Source organism: Juglans microcarpa x Juglans regia, chromosome 6D (assembly GCF_004785595.1).
Source record: "Juglans microcarpa x Juglans regia isolate MS1-56 chromosome 6D, Jm3101_v1.0, whole genome shotgun sequence".
Taxonomy (NCBI): domain Eukaryota; kingdom Viridiplantae; phylum Streptophyta; class Magnoliopsida; order Fagales; family Juglandaceae; genus Juglans; species Juglans microcarpa x Juglans regia.
The window spans coordinates 24,728,968-24,737,465 of NC_054604.1; the positions used below are offsets into that span (position 1 = coordinate 24,728,968).

Genomic DNA, 8,498 nt, shown 5'->3' on the forward strand with positions numbered 1-8,498 from the left:
CGTGAGCTTTCGTGGGAGTGAGGGAGACTGACAGAACCCAGACCAGTCGTATGCCTTTAAAATCTGTTTTTTTTTTTTGGTTGTATATAAGCAGTCTAATTTCTTCGTAACTGATTCTTTTTTGGGCTTCGAGTAGTAAACGTGAAAGCAGAGAGTGTGCGGTGGGCAGTGCAGCAGCGAACCGGTTAATTAATAATCATTATGGCAGGGTGGGACGTAGACTTTGTACCCGGACACAGCCCGGCTGCGCACATGTTCCATACTTGAGTGCTATCACACGTTAATTAGGTGATAAGAAAAGACAATTTTTATATTATAAGAGCATTTATATTAGTCTATATATATATATATAATTATATTTATATAATATGATCTTAAAATTCTCTATATTAACTTATGCATATTTAAATATTTAACTAATTATGAATAGTATTTATCTAAATTTGAATAATTACTGTTCACTTCACAAAATATATTTTAATCATTATTTATCTCTCCTCCCACTCTCTCTCACAATCATTTTCTTTTCTCCATCTTTCAACAACACAACAAACATTCACCTGCACATTCTTTTGATTATTATAATATATTATATTTTTTTTTCATTTTATTATATTTTTAATATAATATATAAAAAAATTATATTTTTTATTATTGCATTTGCATTATTAATGTCAAATATATGTAGTGGATGCTAATTGCAAAATATATATAAAAAAATTGATTTTAGCAAAAAATTAATAAGAATAAAATAATAATTTTTTTTTTATTATTTTGTCTCAAATATGCATAAGCTAATGTGTGAATTTTGCTTAAATGGCAAAGTGGTTATGCAAAAGAGGTGATTTTACATATGCATATGTATAGACCAATGTTAATGCTTTAAGCATGAGTTATTTTATAATTTTTGTACATAAATTAAATTATGTCATTTAAATAACTTAGATGATGCTTCTTAATTTGCACAAATTAATAATATGTAGACAGTTTTTCTAGCTACAGTCACGGTGCGTAACCGCGAGAGTTGCCTTGCCACGTCAGCCTTTCAATTAAAAAAGAAAAACCAAAACAGATGAAAATAGAAAGAAAGACATTCAGAGCTCTTTGTGTGGTGGTCGTCTTCTTCTTTGTGTGGGTCATCTTCATGGATAGATGAAAAAGACAGATCTTTGGGTCTTCGTATGGATCGTCTTCAAGGGTAGATGAAAAATGCAGATCTTTTTTGTGATTTCTACGACCAGTACGACATTCGTTGGCGCGGGTGATTTCTACGATCTTCGTGTGGGTTGTCTTGGTAGTAAGATCTTTGGTGTGCTCAATATGGATCCAGCTTGATAAGGTCTTTGGTCTTTGGTGCAAACTGGTTGTAGAAATTTAGGGAAGACGACTTGTGGAATTTTTGGTGCAAACTGGTAAGATCTTCGTGCGAGTCGTCTTCGTTGGTAGCTTCATCAGACGTTGATAAGATTTTTGCTATTCTTTTCTCAATCAACTACTCATCTCAACTGGATCTTCGTGTGTATTTGCTCCATTCCGTAAGAAGATGTGAACTGATTCCCCTTCAATTTTTGTTTCCAGTCTTAGCTTCCAATATCACTAATCTTTGTAGACTCTAATTTGTCCTGAGCTTCCAATAGCAATATCTTTTGGCCTTAGACTCTAATTTGTTTCTCTTCCATCGATTCCCTTGATAGCAATGAAACTTCTCTTTAGCATGCATTTCTAATAAGGGATAGCATTATATTTGTATGTACTGAGTATAACTGGAATATCAATAAGGTCACTAAAACTTCTCTTCTGACCTTGTTTTGTCTGCACCGTAAAAATGCTCCCCCCCCTTAAATGCAGCTTAAGACAAGTACTGAGTTTCATAATTTCCAAAGATGGATGTGAATTTTGTTGTCTGGTATCTAATGAGAGCTTTTCATTTGCCACATAATTCTCGAACATAGATGCATTATTTACCCTCTTTCATAAGACTTGCAAGCGCATATTGTTGACCGAAATGGAAAGCAAAGATCTTGAATTCTACATGAATAAGATCTAGAGAAAGCAGGGTAAGGGGGCTGGAGCTGCCTAAAATGTTGAGAGGACTATCAATAGAATATTTCCTATAAATATAGATTCAGAACTTGTTTTTGGTATTTATTATTACTGAGTTTTGGTTAATTATTATTATTATACACTATCTTATTGACTATATTTTGTTAGAATTACAACTGAGTTTTGGTTAAATATTGATTATGAGCAAATGATGTTCGAAGAGATGTTACAACTGAGGCAATGGGGGGTTTGATATTAAACCAAACTACTCTACTAACAAGATTAGACTGAATTCTTTCAATTATAGGACCACTGCTAAAATGGGGGAATCAATCCCTTGTTTAAAATGTACCATAATTCCTATTTGGATTAGGCTGATGTAAATACAACTTGTTTTAGAGCATTGAAGAACTATTTTTATCGATATTCATTTTTTGGTGGGTTTATTGAAGAGCTATTCTTGTACATGGCATGAGAAAAGGGGAAGAACGCCCATTTCTGCTAACACCATCTAGCTTCAATTCCTCAACTGTGGTATGTTATATTATTTAAAAAATTTGTTGGAATGGGTGTGCTCAATATTTATTATCAGAATACATCAATCTCGTGTTTGCTGATTATCATTATTATTTTTATGTTAGGACATCCCAAAAATTGGTCCAAACTTTACAAATTACATGCACAGTTACTATGGATCAGTGCTTGCATGGTCACTGGCTTTTCTGCCATATCCAGATAGCAAGCAATATCCAAGCAACATTCAGGTGATGATGCAACTATGTTTAATTGCTTTCATTTTTGTGCTTTAAGCAGAATGCTGGTTACCCATTTTAATATGGAATGAGACTTCTGACTCCTTTCATCACTACAAGCTCCACAACTAACGCAAGAGTTGGTAAAGAGAATACACCTGATTGTAGGGAAACTCAAGCACCATGTACCTCCTCTAGAGTTGATGAAGAAAGTAAAGAGGATAGACCAGATTCACGGGAAACCAACGATGGCACTGTCGGGACACCTCAGTTAGTACAAATAGATGGTGGTGATATGAATAAGGAGTCAAAGTGCGGGATGGAGTTTAATTCTTTTGAATGATTAATGAGTTATTATAAGTAATATGTTTAGAAATGCAAGTTTGGGGCGATGACACAAATGAGTGAGAGGGGAGAGGATGAAAGTGTCAGATATGTCACCATTGGTTGTGCCCGTGGTGGGAAGGCCCGGAATAAGATATTGAAAGTCACCAAACCACATCCGACAGGAAAGACGGACTGTAAAGCAAAGATTAATGCCTTAAAAGTTTAGGGAAAGATGCGGTTGACAATAGTTCATAATTAATAATACCCATAATCATGGCCTCAGTTCACAGAAATCTCGCTTCTTTCAATGTAATAGAGAAGTGAGTGAGTTTGTAAAAAGAGTTATAGATACAAACGACTTGGCTGTCATCCGAATGAATAAGAGTTTCAGATCTCTTGTCATAGGCGCGGGTGGATTTGAGAACCTCTCATTTTTTAAAAATAATTGTCGTAAGTATATCGATAAGACACAAAATCTACGACTTGGAAAATGTGGGTGTTGGAGTGCTTTGAGAGTATTTTTTAGGATGTAGTACAAGAATAACTACTTTTTTTTTATGGATTTAAATGATGATAGGAGGTTAAAGAATGTATTTTGGGCAAAACCACGCAGTAGAGCAACCTATCTATACTTTAGTGATGTGGTAACATTCGACACCACATACTTGAAAATAGATATGGGATGCCATTTTCACCCTTTGTTGGTATAAACCACCGTGGACAATCAATTCTTTTTGGAGCAGGATTGATTTCCAGTGAAGATATAGAGACTTTTACGTGGTTATTCAAAACCTGGTTACAGTGTATGGATGTTATTGCTCTGAAAGCTATTCTCACTGATCAAGACAAATGAATGAAAAATGCAATTGCTATTATCTTTCCAAAAAGCTGACATAGATTTTGCCTATGACATATATTAAAAAAAGTTCTCAAGAAGTTTGGCTCCTATGGTGCCTACAAAAGTGGGCTGAAAAATCAGCTGATGAAATGTGTGTATAACACTCAAACTATTGAAGAGTTTGAGAAATGTTGGGAAGGATTAATTAACACGTACAACTTACATGAGAATGTCTGGTTGCAAAGTTTAGACACTGAGCATGGGCATTGGGTACCGGTATTCCTAAAAGAGTATGTTTGAGCTGCAATGAGTACAACCCAACAAAGCAAAAGCATGAATGCTTTTTTTTATAGTTATGTTCATGCAAGGACGAGCTTGAAGGAATTTATCGACCAATTTGACAACGCGTTAAGAATGAAAATAACGCGAACTTCCACTTATTTAACGTCATAATTTCCTGCATATCTAGATCTCCAATTGAAAAGAGATTTCAAGAATTGTACACTAACGCTAAATTTAAGGAAGTTCAGCAACAAGTCATGAGTGTGCTCAATATGGATCCAGCTCTACTTAGAAAGGATGGTGTAATGAAAACCTATCTGGTTGAATATGAAGTTCGTTCTGAAGAGTTCACTAAGCTGGTTACACATTCTAGACTTTAATGAGAAAGACTGTGATGCAAAGTGTTCATGTGGGTTATTTCAGATGAGTGAGATAGTGTGTAGGCATATTTTGGCCATATTCAAATCTAACCAAAGAAAATGATTGTCAGATAGATACATTTTAGATCGATGGAGAAATGGCATTAAAATGAGATATACGTTAATCCACAGTAGCTATGACGCAGGGGATCAGTGGCTAGATGCCAACAAATATTCAAGTCTGTTCAATATATGTTATCAGATGATAACTCATGCAGCGGGTTCCAATGAGCACAATGAGGATGCAGCTAAAAAGGTATATACAATGTTTGACTTAGATCGTGATAACCAACAACCCTCATCTATGACCGTAATGGGTTCCAATGTTGGTTGTACAACATTGGACACAACTACAGTTGGTAATTCAAAAGCAAGTACTCAGTCTACTTGTTGTGAGAGGGAAAAAAAGACCTACATCCCTGAAGAGAGTATCCATGATGAAGAAAGACATGTTGAAGGTTAAATCGAAAAATAAGAAAGCAACAGTAAGGGGAAACGTAAACAAGTGCACATTTTTAATATTAATAATATTAAAAAAATACATGTTTATGTGGGTTATTTTATTAATGAAAATATTAAAAATGGGTTTTGTTACTTGTTACTTAATTATTAGCGAGATGAAAGAGATACACCAGTCTTGGAAATGTGCAGGAATTTATTTGGCCCATCAGAGATAGATATGTCCAATGTTTGACATGCGCAAGAAAATGTAATATTTCTAAACTTTTCATATTTTAATAGTAATATCGACATCACATTATTATTTGCATATTATTCATTAAAGATATAATTTGGATTGGATGAATCACAACCCGTGCAAATTGGGTTGGATGGATCACAATCCGTGAAATGATATGGTTAAATTTTAATTTTTGGAAATTTTTTTGTATTGAATGTAATTCCTAGACACTTTCTAAGCTATTATACCACTTTTCATGTTTTGTTGAACAGTCAAAGAATGATAGAAACAATGATTATTCTTTTTGTATTTTCAACATTTGAAAGTAATATTATTTTGTTGAGTAAGCAAGGGTTGCATTAAAAAGGATGGTATGGGCACTAGTATGGTTATTGGCTTTTGGTCATTGGCTATGAATAAGAGCTATGAATGGATTATGCAACACAGGTCATGTCCACGTTTCTTTAGATCTCCTTTGCCAACTCCACCGTGTAGCTGTAAAGATGTCTTCTTTATGAGCATTGCAATATCAATATCCTTGAAAGAAACTCTGTATTTGAATTCAGAATTTAATAACATGTCAAAAAACTTGCTTGGTTTGTTGGCACTGCAAATTTGAGTGTATCTCGTTGTCTAGTCTTTCTACAACTGGAAGGAGTTTGTCAACTATTTGAAGTTAAAATTATTCTACTGCTGGAAGTATTAGCAGGCTTACTATATTGAATAATAAATTGTCCAAAATATTGCTCACCAACTTCAAATCTCTTGAAATTATAACTTAAATAAAATTAGTCTACTGCTGGAAATAAAATCTTCCAGAAAGCATTTCTAACTTAAAATTTCTTCAAATTCTTAACTTGTCTGGCTGCTTACAACTAGTCTAAATAACTTCTTACACTACTCCGAAATATATCAAACAACTAGTCTAAATAACTTCTAACACTTAAACTACATGTTTAGACTAAGTTGTAACATCAAACAACTACCAAGTAACATGAAACAACAACTGTAAAAGCCAACACACACGGAGTAGTGTGCATGAATGCCTTATGAAGTTCAATCTCCATCTTTTTTATTTCGCTAAGTATCTTCTTGAACTCTTTCTCCTTCCTTAACAATTCATTTATTTTTTCTCGAAGATCCAGCTCTATGTATTGATTACTATCCACCCACTTGATATACTTGCAGTATGGTAATCCCTAATCATTTTATACATATATAAAAAATGTTAGATGGCTTACTATATTAATCATTGTATTAAACGTTTTACATTACAAATGATGTAGTTAACTCTGTGTTATATTTTGGATACCCTAAGAAGGGTCGTCCTGGATTTATTGCAATATTTGAGTATCTCAGTGTAATTTCAACCTCACAGAAGCAGAATGGTTGACCTAAAATACGTTTAGCAAAGGATGAAAAAGACATTGATGATGATGGCATTCCAACATAAACCATAAATATTATGGTTATTCACTTTTTATAAGTAATAGTTTGGCACAGTTTGTTTGCTGCATTCAATGATGTGCAAACATGATAGTTTATTTATTTTTAAGTATGCAAACAGAAATTTGCATACTTAAAATAGATGTGGACAGTGGAAAAAAACCTTTTGATGTCCTCTAGTTTTTAGCTCTAACCCACTCATGAACCGAAAATTGGAAAAGAAAAGATCCCTACAAAAATTGATGCTGATCTTACCCAAAGTGCATGCCCATGCAGCAAAATTGAGATTGTCAGCGCCATTTTCTAAACATTTTTTATAAATTTAAATTGAGATAGATACCAAGACTAAATTTTACAATATTAATAAACGCCTCCATAAACAGTATAAATCAAGCATTATAGTCTTGTAGAATCCACCAAATATATTTTTATTTGTATCTCTACATCAAAAAAATGTATTATCCTCAATAATCATCCTAATCAAATGGTAATTATTATACCATAATCGCCAATTTGATGGGGGAAGGAAAGTAAGTAATTACCTGGATGCAAATTAATACTACGAGAAATTATGCAAATTAAGAAACTAACTTCGTAAAACTCATACAGCTATTAACGTTAGGGTTTGAAGAAATGCTAGAATATGGAAAAGCATATTTCAAAAAGTTAGAAGAAATGCTTGCCTTCCACCTGGACAGGGGCGACTAATTACCAAAAACAGTGATCACCTTCTTGTGGTTCCTTTCAAGGTTAAGGTTTTGGGATGAAGGAAAATGGGCTAGGTTAGGGTTAGGGTTAGGATTTCGAGATGAAGGAGAAGGTGCTAGGTTAGGGTTAAGATTTCGGGATGAGGGAAAGGGGTTGGGTTAGGGTTAGGGTTTCAGGATTTCGATTCTTCTAGGGGACTTCGATTCGGACAAAGGAGGAAAATGAAGGCTTCGAGGGGTGAAGGAAACACTACCAAGGAAACAGATCTTGTAAGGAGGAAGGGTGAACAACGATGAGCGAACCGTGGGAGGACGAAGGTAGGGAGAGGCATCCCTTCTTGTGAAGGCAGTGCTTGGTGGGAAGACGATGGTGAAACAACGGTGCAAATGGAGAGGAAGAGCTTCGTGGGAAGGAAGATGTGGAAAGACGAAGGGAGGGAGAGTTCGTGGGAAGATGAAGGGAGGGGATCTCTTTGGGATGAAACGAATCGTTTAAGTATTTGACTAAAACGGAACGTTTCATTTTTCACGTGGGCACCGGTTCCCCTGCGATTACGCACGACTACTGCATTTAGCTTTTTTCATATGTACATGATCCAGATGATGCTTCTTAATTTGAACCAACTAAGGTCACGTTTAAATGTTGAGCTGAGTTGAGATGAATTGAGTTCTTTATAAATAGTGGTGAGTTAAGATTGTGGAATGAGTTTTGTGGGACCAACCTAAGATGAATTTAAATGTGTTTTGATGTATTTATGGGAAGTTAAAAAAGTTTATGGGTCTCACGTGTAAATAGGTATTGAGTTAAAAAAGTTTATGGGTCCCATGTTTAAAGAGGTTTTGAGTTGATATGAGTTTAGTGATTTAAGAATTTGATGTTTGGATGTTAGACTTAACTTAAAATTAGACTGAACTCCAAGTTCCAAATGGGGCCTAAAACCTAGAAAGAACACCATAAAAATGATGCTAGATATGCAGTTACAAAACAGATGTCAAGTCTAGTGG

At 34.6% G+C, this 8,498-nt stretch overlaps 1 long non-coding RNA gene across 1 annotated transcript; it reads left to right on the top strand.

Moving 5' to 3' along the window:
* The first annotated feature begins 1,532 nt into the window (after positions 1-1,532).
* On the top strand, positions 1,533-8,070 carry LOC121234352. Its single transcript, XR_005934373.1, has 4 exons — positions 1,533-1,545; positions 6,659-6,665; positions 7,313-7,316; positions 7,805-8,070. It is a non-coding gene; the product is annotated as an uncharacterized LOC121234352 (long non-coding RNA).
* Positions 8,071-8,498: the final 428 nt, after the last annotated feature.